Source organism: Lutra lutra, chromosome 8 (assembly GCF_902655055.1).
Source record: "Lutra lutra chromosome 8, mLutLut1.2, whole genome shotgun sequence".
Lineage (NCBI taxonomy): Eukaryota > Metazoa > Chordata > Mammalia > Carnivora > Mustelidae > Lutra > Lutra lutra.
Genome location: NC_062285.1, coordinates 75611087 through 75631080, shown reverse-complemented (window position 1 = coordinate 75631080; position 19994 = coordinate 75611087). Strand labels below are relative to the sequence as shown.

The following is a 19994-nucleotide window of genomic DNA, read 5'->3' as shown; positions in this document are numbered from 1 at the left end:
CAGTCTACCCCTTATCAAACTTAGTCATTCTGGAATCCTACCTTTCTCTCATTCCCCATATCTTAATGGTCAGAAAACCTTATAAATTCTAACTCTAGACTATCTCCCTACTCTGTATTCACCTGTTCATTACTACTGATGTTTCTTTAGTTTAGGTTTTACATGTGTATTCATACCTCTGTGCTTTTGCACAAAATCCTCTGCCTGCCTGTATGCACTTTTTTGCCTTACCTGCCTGACATATTCCTACTTACTTCTAGAATTCCAGATTTTCTCTTTTCTAAAGCCTTCCTACTTGCTTCTATTACTTGGCTACCTACCAGATTTAGTTACTTTGTCCTCACTGATCCTATCTTTTGTAACATGCTTTTATGTAATACTAACCAGTTTAAATTATATACACTATTGTTATACAATAATAAATTACTATAAAATTTAATAATTTTTAATAACTCCAGCCCTTGGCACTAAATAAATATTTGTTGGATAAAGTAATGGATTAATTAAAGCTGGCAAATTAACAAATTGTTCGTTCTTGAACAGAAAAAAGACACTAACAAAAGATTAGGAAAGTATCTTTAGGGACTCTGAAATTTTAAGTAGGAAACTGGTGGACTATAGGTCATGTTTCCATTGTTTCTTTTTCATTGGAGTAGAACATTTGGAAGATAGGGGAATCTCTGGGAAGGGAACTACTAACAATGCAGTTAGTGTTAGTGAAATGGCTTAGATACCTGGACCATGACTTAATATCCTGGAATGATAGGCTCTTGGGTGACTTGAGTATTCCAAATGGGGAAGAACAAATGTGTTTTTCCAGAGGTCAGCTGACTTGTTCAAGAGGGCTCTACACTGAAAATGTAAAGAAAACAAAGCAAACTCCAAGATAAAGTCATGATGCTGATTTCACTGGAGAAAAACAGATAGGACATGAAATGAAAAATAAGACTGAAGGAACTTCTCAGTGACTCACATGAGAAAATAATTAGAAGACACTGGAAGTATTGCTTAAAATTCAAAATACTACAACAAATGTAAAACACATGGCTTGTAAATAAAAGGAATGGACATTGCAACATGTATGTAGACATATAAGCCTAGACTTGTTAGAAGTATTTTCATGAAATAGCTTATCTCATGCACCAAATAAATAAGCAATAACTAAAAATCTAATAGGAGGAAAGATTTAACAATACTGTATGTCAAGAAGATACACCTCTAAGGAAATACACCAAATATATACCTTAGAAATGAATAAATGAGAAAGAAATGATGTTGAACTGAACTTAGAGAGGAAACAGATGATGTCTTCTTGATATATTTTACAAAACTGGCACAGAATCAAGATATAGTAGTAATGGGGACATAATCTGGCCATCTGCTGGAAGCCTTAGTCAGCAAAACACAGAGCATTTGACAAGTTCTTGATCTGCTTGATGAATATTCTGTCTCCCATGAGGGAGAAGGAAAATTTCAAAACATCCTAGAAATGACAAAATTAGTTTGCTAACATTTTGTATTTTTATAAAAGAAAAAAAAGAATGTATATGATTATGTGTTTGATGTGTTTTTATATTCATTTAAAAAATTGTTCAAGGACACAGAAAGAACTGGTAACATTGGTTGCCTCTGGAAAAAAAGGGCTGGCAGCTAGGGAGCAGGGGTAGCAAAGATACTTTACACTGATTTACCTTAAAAATTCTGGAGTATAGAATTATATTGCTTGTTCCAAAAGATAAATTGAAATAAAGGTAAAAGACCAAGAAGGAGGAGGAGGACTGTTAGGATTAGGAGAGGAAGGGGAGGAGGAGGAAGACAGAATGCGGAGGAGGAAGAGGAAGAAGAAGAGGGAGAAGAAGAAATCTGTCCAAAACAACATTCTTGCTGGATAATGGGGAAGGATCCTTTTAAGATATACAAAATTTTGCATAAGCCTTTATTAAAGTATTTATATTGTATTGCAATAATATAATATGGAGTAGATCTCTTAAGCACCCTTGCCAGATTAACCAGAGCATTCCCTGCTGTCTCTGAGATGTACGAATTGATATCCAAGGTGCACTAACTGCTCCCAGCTGGAAGGTCTCCCTTTCTTGTTTGCAAGTCTTTGCTTCCCTCCCCTGGGGTGCACTTAGCAAGAGTCTCAAACCTGATTATGTTAATTATACTTGATATTTTAAAACAAGTAATTTAATTAAACAAACTGATGAAATATTACATGTGGAATGAAAGATAGTTTTTTTTGAAAATACATCTGAATACTTTGGAAAGACTATAAAAATGAAATGCTAAAACAAGTGCTATCAGAATAAGTATGAGCAAGACTGGGAAAAAATCACAAAAATCTCAATGGTTTTGGTACAGATACTTCTATAATGTTGTAACATTCTTACTCTGTTTAAGCAAATTGAAACTAGAAATTATAGATGATGTGTTGTGGCTCTGCAAGAAAGGGCATGCAAAATTCCAATAAGCAATGGAAGAAAAGACCTTGACCCTATATCTAAAGTTTGGTGAGTCAGTAAATATTTAAAGGTTTAAAGTGAAAATTATACACTTCAGTTATTTATGTTATGATTCTCCACTTTAATAGTATTTTGTTTGTTTGTTTGTTTAACCAACTGGCCTTATCCTGTGTTAAGCATGTGTAAACTTCCATAGAAGATGGGCCATATCTTGTTCATCTTTGTAACACCTGTGCAACATATGGATCTTAGAACATAGCAGATGGTCAGTAAATATTTGTTGAATAACTAGTATATCAACAGAGTTGGAAGTAGCATATATATTTGCCAAGTCCAGATAATGTGGACCCTCTAGGCTTGTCAACAAAACTTAGGGGTAGAGTAAAAATGGTGCTGGCCAGACTGAATTCAAGTGCTAGGTGAAGAGAAAGAATATCCAAATTAATAGAAGGAGATGAAAATATCTCATCTTTGTTCAGTGTAAGAACTAGAATATGAAGAAAATTTAGAATCAAAGCCAACAGAAAATGACAAAGAAGAGGAGGAAAATAATCAACGTATTGGGAGTTCCAAGCAAGAGTAAGTTCATTTGAAATGTTACAGCGTACCTCTTTCAACATTTCTCTCCTGAGCTTTAAGATAAAACAGTCAGAGTGAGATTTCAACAGAAGAAATTCTGGAAACTTAAGCTAGACCTAATTCTATAGGATTTTGTTGGTAAGAGGGAAGTGAAAGATTTCTTGGGATTAAATAAGTCATTTTAGAGTTGGTGATAATCAGGGAGGGGGAATTTCCAAAGTGTGTTCTATGGAATACGAGATTGTGACTATTACATTCTCTGTACTACATACAGGACATTTTCATGTTGATTTATTTGTCCTTTATTTTGTCTCTCCTTCTGAAGAGCAATCTCCATGGCAGAACTGGATCTTCTGGCATGTCCTGCACATATTAGGTGCCTCTGATATATTTGTTAAATGAAGGTCTGGTGAACAATATGGAGAGGCAGGAATCTGACAGCTCTAGAAACAGCAGGGGAAGTGTTCTCAGAGAGAATCACAGATTAAAAAATCACTGTAAAACAGGAGGAGGCATCGAGTACCTGAACCACCACCACCAAATACGGTGTTTTTATTTGTAAACTGAAAATGAAATGAGCTCTATTTAACTCACTACAAGGCACTGTGGTAGAGAAGGAAGAGTCAGGTCTGGATGCCTGGGAGAGTAGTAGTGACATTATTAGGAACAGATACCTCTCTGTATGGAAGGTGAAAAATGGTTATTACTTAGTTTCATAGAAATTTGTGTCTAGTTTGGTTTATAGGAAAAAAAGTTCACTAGCTGGTGAACAGTTTCAATAATTTTAAAATAGAATTTATGAGACGATTTTATAGTAACTGTAGGAGTTACTATATCATTGCTCTCCAAATCACTCAAAAGACAGAATCATTATGCAATCATCTACGTATTCTTAATTAAAGAGATCGTGTTCATATTATAATCTTTCTTAAAATGACTAAATTGTGAAACTAAGGAACAAAAGAAAGAGAAAGGGGTATTTGGTGCCTTTGCATGCATAATTCCGCAAAGAGCAATGACTCTCAATTTGCTAGGATCACTCTGAGAATTTTAAGGAACAAAGCAATGACAGTCCACACCCCAGGCCAATTAACTTGAATCTCTGGGTTGGGGCCCCAGCATCAGAAGGTTTTAAATGCTCCCCAGGTGAGTCTAGTGGATGGGACAGCTGAGGACAATGAAAGCAAGGCATATTTTGGAGGGGAGAGAGGAGACTAGTCTCTTATGAGAGTCAGACTAAACTGTAGTGAGAAGCTGGAACTGAAATTCACACCCATGGTTTCAAATCAGAATGCTCTAAATATGACATTGTATGTGGAACTCTAACTTAAAATATTATACTTTTTTTTTCCATTAAGGACTCAATGTACTAATCTGGAAATTGGTTAAAGGAAGTAAACCCTTCAGAAAGAATAAGAATTGGCCATTAGAGACAGAATATCATTATGCATTAGAAATGATTGTTGTATACCCAGGCAACATTTTTTTTATCTTTCTGAAGTAAAGATTGTGAGCTGCTGAAATAGTTTGTCAGGTGAGGTTGTGAAAATTATTTCTCTACAGATATTTGAAATTAAAGTCATGTTACATTTTTTGTGATGTTTAAATGGAGTTCTGTCTAGGGGAAGGGAAACAGACTAGAGGACATAGAGAAATTATTTTCAAACCAGAGGGTTTATTTATTTTACTTTTAATCTATGATTAACCTTCGCTGAAGGACTCTTGAAGTCAGTTTGATAGTGTCTTGCACTGCAACCACACGTTCCATTTTTAGAAGGATGGCCAACTGGCTACGGGGCCGCCCAGTGTGGGTGTGGACAGATGCCCATTCCCTGCCTGCTGTGACAGTGTGGCTGACTTCAGTAAAGGGACACTCTGTTTCCTTATTCAGCCCTTCTCCTTTGTCAGTCAGCTTTCACAACACCATCACCAGTCTCTGGGCCACTATTTTACCCCTACTTTAGAGTGCATACTTTATTTTGTGCCAGGAACTCATAATACTCCCCTACACTATAGATACTATTAGTATGTTCACTTTCTGGATAAGGAAAGAGGGTGATGGAAATGCAAGACAGTTTTCCCCAGTCACTCAGCTCATGAGTGGTAAAGGTACTTGGACCTTAGGTCAATTTAATTAAGAAGTCCAGGCTCTTAAGCATTATATTTGCTCCTTTATTCTTTTACTGTGGATGAATTCCTAGGTAATACTTTGGGCTACTGCCCACTAGAGTCGGATCCTGTTTACTGGGTCTCTAAAACAGAACACTTCCTTGTTTTCTTACTCCTTACTACATGGATCACTTCTCATGACCACGGATATTACACCCAGGATATGTGGCATCTAGGGAAATTTCACCAAAGGGAAAAATGGGGTAAGTGTGAAAATCAAGCTTGGCCTGATTTGGAAAAGGCCTTTCCAATGGTGCACTGGTCTCTCTCAGCAATAATCTCTTCTTATTGCTTAGAAAGGAGGGTAGGGTCACCTTCTGATTCTCATTAGGCTTTCCTTCATGGAATGGAGCTGAACACTTGTGTTAAGATTTTTCCCATATTATAAAAGACTGATGAATCACAGAACTTTACCCCTGAAACAAATAATAAAAAAATAAAAAATTAAAAAACAAAAGATTTTTTTCCATAACAAAGCCCCAAGAGCCTTATCCATAATCAGATCAGGTCTTCCTACAATTTTTATAACCAAATATTAAATATATATATATATATATATATATATATATATATATGTATACATACATATATATTTAAAGGCAAGCAATGGCTGTTACTTTTGTAAAAGTGTTACAGTTCCATGAAAAGGAAGCAGTTGGCTTTTTTCCAGCATTACAAATATTTCAAATTAGAGTCATTGATTTATTGAATGTCTTTACATAATATGTCTGAAGAAGCAAAAAGTCGCCTACTCAGAACCTGGTTAAACTGCCAGGAGAAATAAATGTCATGTTTCTTGAAAGAAAGAAAGAGAGAGAGAGAGAGAGAGAGGAAGGAAGGAAAGAAGGGAGAAAGAAAAGGAAAAGAAACAAAGAAAGAAAGGAAGGAAGGAAGGGAGGGAGGAAGGGAAGAAGGAAAAAGTGCTACTTGTTCTTTAGGCTGACTAACCTGGTAAATTGGTTCCCTAATTGCCTAAAGGTAGCCAGTGGTGCTTGATTCCGACGACATAAGACTGTTTGGAGGAGCAAGATATCTGGCTTTGTGAGTCACATTACGCTCCAGTCTACTCAATTTGCACCTGAAATGATACGTTCACTTCAAGCACAGTACACCTTGTTTGAGAAGGCTTACTTAAGTGAAGAATTCTCCAAAGAGCTTATTACCTGATAGTAAATATATTTTGGATAAATGAAGATGATTAATTTTATACAATTAAAATGCTGGGGGAAGTACAAGTAAGACTTTGAGTCAAAGTGCTGAATTTATTTTTATTATTGATAATTTTAAATATTTATTAAAGAAAATTACTTGAAAGTTTCAATTGCCTAAAATTAATTTTTTTAGAAGTGATAAGCATGTTAGAATCTAGTTGCTGACTCTTGTGTGTCTATCTTGGATCTTATATCAGGGTCTTAATTGATAAAATAAGATTTTACTCTGAGTAGATAGATGCTGTAAGTGGATTTAATAAAGCAAGTGTACTAAACAATGTTATGTATTTTGAACAATTGTTATCTAATTGTTTTCTATTCATTATCATATTAAATTATAAATTAGATAATACATAGGAAAGTTGAAAAAATAAAAAAACTAATTGAAAAATACTGATAAAAGACATTTCTATACTAGACTGGAATATATTTTATACTTGTTTTTAAAAATGTTTCATCACGGGACGCCTGGGTGGCTCAGTTGTTTAAGCAGCTGCCTTCGGCTCAGGTCATGATTCCAGCGTCCTGGGATCGAGTCCCGCATCGGGCTCCTTGCTCAGCAGGAGCCTGCTTCTCCCTCTGCCTCTGCCTGCCATTCTGTCTGCCTGTGCTTGCTCTCTCTCCCTCTCTCTCTGACAAATAAATAAAATCTTAAAAAAAAAAAAAGTTTCATCACTTCATGTAAGATACTAGATTCTGGAAAATATCAAGTCAATGTCATAAACATTTTGCACTCAACTACATTAACAACAGCTGCACAAATAGATTGGATGGTAGAGTATACTGTTTAGGGACTCAGGTTGATGGAATGCTGTTGCAAGTTGGCACGGTGGGTAGCCCTATGTTCTTTCTCATTAAATGTGGCACACCTGATTTTGAGGGGGAATCATTCCTCCACTCTGGTCCACACAGATCCAATCTGAGTGACTTCCGTGATTAAAATAGTTGATGTCAGGGTTGGTGTGTGTAATCCAGGTCTGGCCAATGAGCATACATATCCTCTTGGCCGCTGGAATTAGTTCAGATTTGGCTACATTAGGCATGTCAGGCCAAACAGAGTTCGTCCTAGGGCTTTAGAGCTATCAGGAAAAATGTGCACTTTTATAACAATTTCATTGCCTGAATTCATTGGATGTAAAGACAAATGAAGCTAATGGCAGTCATTTTTATGCTATCCATGAAAAATACGCCTGGAAATAAACCCAAACCAAAGTGGACATGGAGACATCCAAATGCCTGACAACATTTGACCACTTGGATTATGCTTGTTCCACCCAAAGCTCGTAAGCCCTTGAATCTCCCAGATATATGAACCATCATTTTTGTTTTTGCTTACAGTAACATGATACTATGCTTCCATCCTTTGCAAATAAGATATCTTATTAAGACATCTAATTCAAATCATGCTAATAATAAGTAGTTACTTTGTAATAGTGGCTGAGAAATGTGGTAATTAGGCAGAAATTTTATTTATTTTTTATTTGTTTAAAGGTTTTATTTATTTGTTCATGGGAGACAGACAGAGAGGCAGAGGGAGAAGCAGGCTCCCATTGAGCGGGGAGCCTGATGCAGGACTCAGTCCCAAAACCCCAAGATCATGACCTGAGCCAAAGGCAGACATTTAGCCATCTGAGCCTCCCAGGTACCCTAGGCAGAAATTTTAAAAGAAAAAAATTATGCCCATCAAATAACATGAAGCAAGAATATATTTTTATTAGACCATTTCAAAATTCAGATAGAATTGTAGAATTTTGGAATGATAGAGATTTTTTTCTTTTAACTTTCTAATTTTACAATTGTTTATAAATAGGTAAACGGAGGTCTGGAAAGAAACATCTAAAATATTCAATAGAGATTATTGACAGATGCTTCCATGTAATTATAGTAATGGAAACAAACAGTGGACTGCTAAAGGAATTTGAGAGATTTAAATTTCTCAAGGCTAACTAACTGTATTAGGAACCAAATTAATATTATTTTTCATACAACTCAATCTAGCCAAAAAAAGAGCCACATGACTGAAATAGGATGGTCTACTAATTTAAAAATAGTTAATCTCTTTTCCTTAAAAGTGAGTTCACTCTTTGTTCAAGTAGGAAATGTAGATAAAATTTATAAACAGATATGAATCCAAAAACATGAACCAGTTTATTCCATATTAAAATATCAATTTAGCTTATTTATTCTCTAAAGGAATAAATAAGCACCTATCCTATTGAAATGGAACTTTGGTTCAAATTATAAATTGACATCACCTTAAGTTTAATTTCTAAGCAACTATCAGTATTTTCATGTTACCAAAGTTAATCAAGTCATTAGGAAAAATGATCAAATCCATTGTTTGGCATAATGGAGCCCAAACAGCTGGCCGAATTAGATAAAGGTTTCACTCTTCCATAAACTGACTTGTGACATGCTGGTATCACAGCAGATTTGGGAACCCTGCGTTTGCTTTAAAATTACACTTGGGAAAAATAAAAACCAGGTAATCTGTATTTTGAAATATGTTTTGTTTATTTCAGCCATTTGCTAATTTATAATTGTGAATCTGGATGGTGGAATTATGGGTAGAATATTTTATGGATGGGTTTGGAAGGTTTTAAAACAGAGAAGAAAGCTATTAGACCTGTCTTTGAAAAACAAAACACAATGGAAACATTTCACACCTCTGGAGGTAATATAAAAATAGCAAGAAGATTGTGTCAATTTATTATTAGTATAAAACAGGGCACACTTTCTACTCTTTACATTTTGTATGCATAATAAAATAAAAAGCATGCATAATAAATAAAGCTAAGCCAATTGTTAGTTTTAATTACTAAAGGTTACTATGTTACAACAAATATGCTCTCCTGAAAAAATAAGGTTATCAAATCACATTTAAAGAACCATGTAAAGCTCAAAACTTGGAAAAACAAAACAACAAAGGGAATGAATTTTGATCAGAAGGAAAGATAAATAGACTGAATGAAAAGACTGAAGTCACTCATATTCATGGAGAGATTCCATGGTCAGTGGAGTATCTATTGATACATAGACCAGTGACTTCAGCTAATGTAATTATTTGGCAAATGACTGACCACTTTCTGTGCTGTTAAAGAGTCATTAAAGTTTTGCTCAGTCGATTACATGGTGATTATACAGAAACTGACCCTGGAAGAGCTTTTACTATTAGTAAAAAGCATTGAGAACATTAAAAAATACAGTTAGAAACAAGTATGATCATTCATACATTCAGTGTTGATAGTATTTCCTCTGTCAAAGGATTGGAGAATTAATAAAATAAATGAAAATTCAGAAAAATTATGTGGAAGTGAACAGGAAAGGCTGCTCAAATATTAACGTGTTGTTGCACTGTAAGGGGCCCCAGGCTAAAGAAAGTCTTTTACTGCTGTGTGGTAGCCATTGGTCCCTTGGATACAGTACTCATTAAACAATTTGCTTCAATGTTTCCTTAAAAAAAAATTTCAAATAAACATATAAGTAAAAAAGGGTTAAAATGAAAATATTCCTTTACTCATGTATGGTTCTTCTCAAGGATTTTTCAAGGCCCTCATCAAGGCCAGAACTCTGGTACAGTGAGTGAGGCATCTAGTATGTAAAATTAAAGAGGCTTTGAGAGTGAGCACCTTACATTTTGTGCTCTAAGCACCTCACTTGCTTCCCCCTAGTCCTGGTCCTGAAACATATGCAAATGTATGTATATAATTTATATAAATTTACATATATTTTAAAATCAAAATGGGATCATCCTCTACATGTATAACTTGCTTAATTCACTGGACAATATATGGCAAGCATTTTTCCTTATTATGTATGGATATATGTCATTCTTTCAAATATCTCCATGGTATGTTACATTATGAATGGACTATAATTTATTAAATCCCACTCTGGTGATGGGTACTTACATCACTTCCAGTTTTTGAGTACTGCTAATAATTCTGCAATTTTATACACACATCTTTGTGTACTTGTGTGTTTCAGTAGATTATTACCATTAGTGAGCCAAGGAATTGAATTATAATTTTATTTCATTTCAAATATAAATTTTTCGGTTGATTATCTTTGATTTTCATTGCTTATAGCCACTGGCTATGGCCTCCCTAAAAATATTGAATAATAGCTGTAAATAAGCAGATTTTCTTGTTCTGAGCTTCAATCAGAATACTTTTGAGTGTTTCACCATATGTTTGACATTTGTTGTTGGTTTCTGATAGACTGTCTATCAAAGACTGTTGTTCATGGGCTGACCCAAAAGCCTTTCTGTGGCCTCTCATTATGGACGCTGGAGAGTCTGTTACTTCTCTTAGAGAAGTCTGCTAGTGTTTTGAGAGAGAGAGAGATAACTTGAATCCTCTTAGGAGATAGGTGTCAGTTTATATGTGAGTACAGAACTTGTTGGCAATTCTCCTTTCCCTACATCTACTCTTGATGTGTGCAGTGGTGGCAGCCCTTCTAATCATAAGCAACCAGCATGAGAATGAAGAGCTGACAGCTAAGCATGGTCAGAACACAAAGCTGGAATGAGCCAGAGTCCTGTGTGATATTTTTGGCTCACTGACCCAGTACTGAGACTCTGCTTCTGAAATTATTCTAAAATAAACACAAAATGTTTTTGTAGCTTAAACCACCATTCATGGAGTTTTCTGTTATTTTCCACCAGAAGCATTCTTAACTGATACTTTAAATTAAGAATTTTTTTTCTATTTCTGGTTTTATGAGTATTATTAAAACCAGAAGTGAGGGGTGCCTGGGTGGTTCAGTTGTTGAGCGTGTGCATTCGGCTCATGATCCCAGGGTTCTGGGATGGAGCCTGCTTCTGGCTCCCTGCAGGAAGCCTGCTTCTGGCTCCCTGCAGGAAGCCTGCTTCTTCCTCTCCCACTCTCCCCGTTTGTGTTCCCTCTCTCACTGTCTCTCTCTCTCTGTCAAATAAAAAAATAAAATCTTAAAACAACAACAACAACAAAAAAACCCAGAAGTGAATGTCATAATTAGTCACATATTTTTTTCAAAAATAGCTTTCAAATAACAGCAGATACTTAAATAGTGCCTAATATATGGGAGGGACTTTTTTCTGAATTTTTACATTTATTAACTAATTTAATTTCTATAACAACTCTATGGGGGTAGATACTATTATTATCCATATTTAAACATGAGGAAATTGAGACACAGAGTGGTTAGGTAAATTGCCTATGGTTACACATTTAATAAGTGACGGAGTTGGGATTTGAACCCATACAGATTGGCTCCAGAATCCTGGAATCTATTTTACCTCTAGTATTGAAAAATGATTCATGGGCCACAATATATCTTTCTCAGTTCTATCGTTATTATTAGTCTTTATTGTAACAGTGGCCAACAGCCATTTAACTAAATCAATGGCAAATGAATATGAATTAAGTATTTTAATGTGTCCCATAATTCACGGTAAAAAGAGCACCAATACAATTCAATTGATTAAGCATCAAAGCAAATCTTAGCTTTTCTTACTCAATTTATTTTCTTAAATTAAGTTTGACTTCACAAATTCATTTGTTGGATTTTTTTTTCTTTCTGGGATTCAAAAGAACAATATGCTTTTCTTATTCTTCCTGAAGCTAGAATTATAATAGATGAATTAAGGCATTTTTTGGCCATTTCTTTGACATGTTCTGACTTTAGAAACATTTTCTTCTTTTTCCTACTCTCCTTCCTTGATCAAGAACAGTAATGCTTTTATTCTCTGTCATCCTGAAAAGTAGCATAGAAACAAATAAACAAACAAATCGAGCAAGAATTTAATGCTCCCACCTACTCCTGGGTTTTTATGCTTTGTCTCATTTGTTCTATCTAGACTGAATGTGACTCAACATATAGGGACAATGTCTTAAAATCCTGTTGCCTTACAGCAGCAGTTATGTAAGTAAATGTGAACCTGGATTATATACGATATAGAGTACAATGAGAATTACTTTTAAGCTTTCTGGAAGTTGTTAATAGAAAAGTATTGGTAGGGGCGCCTGGGTGGCTCAGTGGGTTAAGCTGCTGCCTTCGGCTCAGGTCATGATCCCAGGTCTTGGGTTCGAGCCCCACATCGGGCTTTCTGCTCAGCAGGGAGCCTGCTTCCTCCTCTCTCTCTGCCTGCCTCTCTGCTTACTTGTGATTTCTCTCTGTCAAATAAATAAATAAAATCTTTAAAAAAAAAAAAAAAAAAGAAAAGTATTGGTAGTTGATAATATTTTAAGGCACTTTTTCTATTTTTTAAAATCTTTTGTATTCTTTATGTATTCACTGACATCTGGCAATGCCTTTGGAAATACATAAAATTCAAAATCACTAAGTAGGATTTGTGCAAGAGACAATACTAGTGGCATGATTACAGTCAACCACCACTGTATGTAGGCTTATTCATTTTAGGCTTATTTACCATGACTTAGGGAAGATAGGGTTTTTTTTGTGTGTATACAAGGATAATAATATTTAGTCATAGATTTACCATCATTATTGCCATCTTTATTATCTCTACAAGGTGATAAATTATCAGTCATAATTATCACTATTACGGGAGGTTTTTGTGTATTTGCCATTTGATATAATTCATTTTTTAATGATTCTTTTAAAAAATGCTTGCTAGATGTGTAATTAAATGTCAAAGAATCTATATAATTAATATATACTCTGGAATAAAATGATAATCTCAACTACAAATAAATTCATGAATTAACAGACATATTTTTGCTTCTCTTTGGCAAATATATACACAGGAGATTATATAGATATTATCTATTATGTAAATATGGGGTTTGTTTTAGCTATGCCAGACAGAAAGTGAGAAAAATAAAGATCATATAGGCAGAGGATTTATAACATTCACAGGGACAGGAGCAGGGGTATTCATAATGTTCACAGCCACAGAAGAAAATAGAAAGAGTAAGATGGGCCATAAAAATGAAAATAGTAGAATAGAGTGAGAAGAAATCGAATAAAGACAATGAGATTTAGAGATTTGAAAGGGAGGCTGGGAACTATTGCTTTGATGTAGAATGCACTGGAACAAAATAAAGAATAAAATAAAAATAAGGAGGTTGGAAAAGGAGACATTCTAGAGAATTCATATAGGAAATTTAGATTTGTTTGGCGTAGGGGTGTCTTCTTTCAATTTCATGCTTATAGAAGCACAGATGGGAAACTTAAAAAGAAAAAGGCAGGGCTTTTAGTAGGGGTTTTAAGGGTGTTATGTTATTATTATTATTCCTGAAAGAGTACCAACTTTCCATGCTCTTTAGTTTTTCTTTTGTTTCATAATGGAATTTAGGTAAATTTCCTGTGTAACACCCTCATACACATATCAAATTTTTGGAAAAAATAATATTTTCTTCTTCTCTATGTCATAGTTTTGTGGTGGACCAAGCATGGTTTCTCTGTGTGTTTGTCCTGCACAGCTTCCTATGTGAAGTCTAAAATTAACTCTAAAGTTAAAATGTGAAGCAGTGTTCAAATCCTGGTTCTGCTGCTAGCAGTGTCATAGGTTCTGTAAGCTTTTGTTTCCTCATCTACAAAATTGGGAAAACAGTTGCAAAAGTTGTAAGATAGGAAATAAGCGTTGTGAATGGAACACAGCAAATATTCAGCAGTTGATATTATTTCTTTAATACAAACCATCTAATAGCCATTAACTCAGTCATTATCCACCTGATGAGTATTGTACTGATGGGAAAGATCACTCTGCCTAACCAAATGTTATTGTTTTATGTTGTTTTCTGGCCATGAAGGGGTATCTGCCTGGTTTACTGGTTTAGAAAGAAATAACGTTCATTCCTATTTGTGATAGTATTAAAATTGCTATGAATCAGGAAAAACTACATATTAAATGGCACCTATTGTTTGGAACTGCATAGAACTGACCAGTTTGACCTTGTGACTCCCACAAAATGAGATTTGAAGCATTATGTCATTGTGAGGTTGCAGAATTCAGGGAGATAGAGCAGGCAAGGGCAGAAAATATTCCTCTGGGATCCTTCTGGGCCTGACTCCTATTCTAATATTTTAAAATAGGGGGAGCACAGTGAAGAAATGGGCAATTTACAATGCTGTGTGCATATTGGCGGGCGCTGACAGCTTAATGGAGACATCATCCCTTCCTCATTCTTGAGATCATCAATTAGGTAAAGCAAATGCAGACTGACATGACTTCTGTGGTTTCTACCACTTGATTTGAAAGACATTTGTTAAGATAGTTGTTTGGGGAAAGAAAGAGCAAGACATAATTCCTAAAGGTTAGGACCGTGTTTCTCCCTAATATGGATTGTGAATCACAGTCTTTTACAACTAAAATAGCTTTTTACTCAATGAAAAAATGAAACTTTCTTAAGAAATTGATTTTTAAATTGCTTAGATTTACTTTTGCTTTTAAAGTTACAATGATTCATTATATTTAATTATAAGGGAACCTCAAACTCATGCTTTTAATCTATCTAATCTCCTCTTGACTATAGATCCAATGTGTACAACCTTCATGTGTGGTCTCTTCTAGTCCAGAATCAACATATATTAATTCCACTGTATTCTTTTGAACATTTCATGGCATGGTCATCAAAATAGAATATATATTTGTCACACCAAATTTTCTCTTTTCATCTTAGATATATTAAATAAAAACAACCAAAGAAAGGCAGTAATCAAATCAGTAATGCCTACTGTTTATTTTTTTTAGCAGAAATATCTACAATAAAATAAGAATCAGAACATAGATTTACCACCTAGAAATCCATACTGACTGGTGTGAGGTGGTATCTCATTGTGGTTTTGATTTGTATTTCCTTGATGCTGAGTGATGTTGAGCAAATGTCTGTTGGCCATTTGGATGTCTTCTTTGGAGAAATGTCTGTTCATGTCTTCTGCCCATTTCTTAACCAGATTATTTGTTTTTTGGGTGTTGAGTTTGATAAGTTCTTTATAGGTTTTGGATACTAGTCCTTTACCTGATAAGGCATTTACAAATACCTTCTCCCCTTCTGTCAGTTGTCTCTTGGTTTTGTCCACTATTTCCTTTACTATGCAAAAGCTTTTTATCTTGATGAAGTCCCAATACTTCATTTTTGCCTTTATTTCCCTTGCCTTTGAGAAGTGTCTAGCAAGAAGTTGCTGCAGCTGAGATCATGGAGGTTACTGCCTGTGTTTTCCTCTGGGATTTTGATGGATTTCTCTTTGTTGTCCAATTGCTGAGGCTAGGACTTCTAGTATTATGTTGAATAGCATTGGTTTTAGTAGACATCCCTGCCGTGTTCCTAACCTTAGGGGAAAGCTCTCAGTTTTTCCCCACTGAGAATGGTATTCGCTGGGTTTTTCATAGATGGCTTTTATGGCATTGAGGTATGTACCTTCTATCCCTATACTTAGAAGAGTTTTGATCAAGAAAGGATGCTGTACTTTAACAGATGCTTTTTCTGCATCTATTGATAGTATCATATGGTTCTTGTCCTTTCTTTTATTAATGTATTGTATCACTTTGATTGATTTGTGCATATTGAAGTGCCCTTGCAGCTCTAGAATAAATCCTACTTGGTCATGGTGAATAATCCTTTTAATGTAATGTTGGATCCTATTGGCTAGTATTTTGTGAGATTTTCATGTTCATTTCATGTTCATTCATGTTCATCAGGGACATTGGTCTGTAATTATCCTTTTTGGTGGGGTCTTTGATTTTTGGGATCAAGGTAACACTGGCCTCATAGAAAGACTTTAGAAGTTCTTCTTCCATTTCTGTTTTTTAAAACAGCTTCAGAAGAATAGGTATTAATTCTTCTTTAAATGTTTGAAAGAATTCCCGAAGGAAGCCACCTGGAACTGGACTATTGTTTGTTGGAAGATTTTTGATTACTGATTCAATTTCCTTGCTGATTGTAGGTCTGTTCAGGTTTTCTATTTCTTCCAGGTTAATTTTTGGTAGTTTATATGTCTCTAGGAATGCATCCATTATTTCCAGATTGCCTAATTTGTTGGCATATAGTTGCTTATAGTATGTTCTTATAATTGTTTGTATTTCTTTTATGTTCATTATGATCTCTCCTCTTTCATTCATGATTTTATTAATTTGGGTCCTTTTTCTTTTTCTTTTTCTTTTTTTTTTTTTTTGATACTTCTGACAAGAGGCTTATTGATCTTTTTAATTTTTCCAAAGGACCAGGTTTTAGTTTAATTGATCTATTTTTCTTTTGGTTTCTATTTTATTTATTTCTGCTCTAATCTTTATTAATTCTCTTCATCTGACAGTTTCAGGCTTTAATTGCTTTTTTTCTCCAGGTCTTTTAAGTGTAAAGTTAGGTTGTGTATTTGAGACCTTTCTTGTTGCTTGAGAAAAGCTTGTATTGCTATGTATTTCCCTCTTATGGCTGCCTTTGCTGCATCCCAAAGATTTTGAACAGTTGTGTTTTCATTTTCATTTGTTTCCATGATTTTCTTTCTTTAATTTTTAAATTTCCTGGTTGACCCATTCATTCTTTAGCAGGATGGTCTTTAACCTCCAAGTGTTTGGAGGTTTTCTCTTGTGAGTGAGTTCAAATTTCAAAGTGTCGTGGTCTGAGGATATGCAGGGGATCATCCCAATCTTTGGTACTAGTTGAGACCTGACTTGCCATACAGTATGTGATCTATTCTGTACAGTTTTCCATGTTCACTCAAGAAGAATGTGTATTCTGTTGCTTTAGGTTGGAATGCTCTGAATATATCTGTGAAGTCCATCTGTTCCAGTGTGTCATTCAAAGCCCTTGTTTCCTGGTTAATCCTCTGCTTAGATGATCTGTCCATTTCAGTGAGTGGGTGTTAAAGCCCCTTACTATTATTGTATTATTATCAATGTGTTTCTTTGATTTTGCTATGAATTTGTTTATATGATTGACTGCTCCCATGTTAGGGGCATAAATATTTACAATTGTTAGATCTTCTTTTTGGAAAGACCTTTTAATGATGATAAAATGTCCTACTTCATCTCTTATTACAGTCTTTGGTTTAAAATCTAATTTGTCTAATGTAAGGATTGCCATCCCAGCTTTCTTTTGATGACCATTAGCATGGTCAATTGTTTTTCCACCCCCTCACATTCAATCTGGAGGTGTCTTTGAGTATAAAATGAGTCCCTTGGTGTCAGCATATCAATTGGTCTTGTTTTTTTAATCCAGTCTGATACCCTGTGTATTTTGATTGGGGCATTTAGCCCATTTACATTCAGAGTAACTATTGAAAGAGATGAATTTAGTGCCATTGTATTATCTGTAAAGTCACTGTTTCTGTATATTGTCTCTGTGTCCTTTTGTCTATGTTACTTTGGGGCTGTCTTTCCTTAAAGGATCCCTTTTAATATTTCTTGCAGGGTTGGTTTAGTGATCACAAATTCTTTTAGTTTCTCTTTGTCCTGGAAGCTTTTTACCTTTCCTTGTATTTTGAATAACATCCTGGGTGGATAAAGTATTCTTGGCTGCATATTTTTCTCCTTTAGCACCCTGACTATATCATGCCGTGCTTTCTGGCCTGCCAGGTCTCTGTGGGTAGATCTGCTGCTATAGTCTAATATTTCCACCTTTGCAGGTTACAGACTTCTTGTCCTGACCCGCTTTTATGATTTACTTTTTGTCCCTGACATTTGCAGTATAAAATTATTATATGTCAGGGTGTTGATCAATTTTTATTGATTTTGAAGGGGATTGTCTCTGACTCCTGGACTTGAATTCCTGTTTCCTCCCCCAGATTAAATTTAAATTAAGGAAGTTCTCAGTTATAATTTTCTCCAATATACCTTCTGCCCTCTGCCCCTTTTTTCCTCTTCTAGGATCCCAACTATTCTAATGTTTTGATTTATGGTGTCACTTATCTCTCGAATTCTCCCCTTGTGATCCAGTAGTTGTTTATCTCTCTTTTTCCCAGCTTCTTTATTCTCCATCATTTTGTCTTCTGTATCACTGATTCTCTCTTTTGCCTCATTTATCCTAGCAGTTAGAGCCTTCATTTTTTATTGCATCTCATTAGTAGCCTTTTTTTATTTTGACTTGGTTAGATTTTAATTTTTTTATTTCTCCAAAAAGGGATTCTCTAGTGTCTTCTATGCTTTTCTTTTTTTTTTTTTTTTTAAAGATTTTATTTATTTATTTGACAGAGAGATCACAAGCAGGCAGAGAGGCAGGCAGAGAGAGAGGAGGAAGCAGGCTCCCTGCTGAGCAGAGAGCCCGATGCAGGGCTCGATCCCAGGACTCTGAGATCATGACCTGAGCCGAAGGCAGCGGCTTAACCCACTGAGCCACCCAGGCGCCCCGTCTTCTATGCTTTTCTCAAGCGCAACTAGTATCTTTGTAATCATCATTCTGAGCTCTAGTTATGACATCTTACTTATGTCCATACTGATTAGGTCCCTGGCAGTCAGTACTGCCTCTTGTTCTCCTTTTTGAGATGAGTTTTTCCATCTTTTCATTCTTGCAGAAAATGGTCGCTTTTCTATTTGTAAAGTTGCAGCTATTCTTTTCTTAGCTCTCCAGTTGGGTTCACAGCTGTTCAGAATGATTTGATAGCAGTCTAGCTGACCTCCAGGGACCAGACAAAACTAAGGTCTCCTACTTCTGTTCCATCTTGGACTTCCACCAGCTTTTCAGTTTCTTACTAGAGAAAATAACTAAGCAAGAACAATTCTGAAATAAGAGTCTGTCCCAGATGAAAAACACTTTAGAATATTTTTTCATTATTGTCTATTAATTAAATGTCATAGCCTTGCCCTTTGGAGAGAGTCACATACTATAACCCATATTGGAGAGGAGATTTGTGTATTTAAATTCAGCTTTGGCTGATAAAATCTAGTGTTTTTATTTTCTCTGGATAAGTACCCAGAATTGGTATTGATTATATGGTAGTTCTATTCTTAATTTTTTTGAGGAAATTTTGTACTGTTTTCCACAGTGGTGGCACCAATTTACATTCCAACCAGCAGTGAAGAAAGGATCTCTTTTCTCCACATTATTCCCAATACTTGTTATTTCTTTTGTTTTTGATAATAGCCATTTTAACGGGTCTGAAGTGATATCTCATTGTGATTTTGATTGGCATTTCCCTGGTTATTAGTGATATTGAACATCTTTTCATGTACCTATTGGCCACCTGTGAATGTCGTTGGAAAAATGTCTTTTCAGATTATTTGCCCATTTTAAAAATCAGACTGTTTTTGTTGTTGTTGTTGTTGTTATTGAGTTCTCTATGCATTTTGACTATTAGCTCCTTACCTTATATATGATTTGCAAATATCTTCTTGCATTCAGAATTTTGCCCTTCTATTTTATTGATGGTTTCCTTCACTGTATAGAAAGAAGCTTTTTAGTTTGATGTAGTCCCTTTTGTTTTTTGTTTTGTTTGCTTTTGTTATCTTTGCCTGAGAAGCCAGATTTTAAAAATATATATATTCCTAAGATTGATGTCAAAGAGTTTACTTGCAAATATTTTCTCCTTTTATGGTTTCAGTTTTATATTTAGGTCTTTAATACATTTTTAGTTTATTTTGTGTATGGTGTAAAATAGGAGTCCACTTTCATTTCTTTGCTTGTGGCTGTCC

The 19994-nt window shown here is 35.0% G+C and overlaps 1 protein-coding gene across 10 annotated transcripts in view; it reads left to right on the top strand.

Annotated features, from left to right (window-relative positions):
- The window catches only part of LMNTD1 (lamin tail domain containing 1), a 529118-nt gene that overhangs the window by 118698 nt on the left and 390426 nt on the right, over window positions 1-19994 (top strand). For 7 of the 10 annotated variants that reach the window (XR_007129288.1, XM_047740017.1, XM_047740012.1 and 4 more), the window contains exon 2: window positions 14465-14574. The exons of 2 other annotated variants lie outside the window; for them this stretch is intronic. The gene's annotated coding sequence lies outside the window, so the exon portion shown is untranslated. Of the gene's footprint in view, window positions 1-3409; window positions 3734-14464; window positions 14575-19994 lie in introns of those variants that run through there. One more of the 10 variants, XM_047740016.1, reaches the window with a different exon arrangement.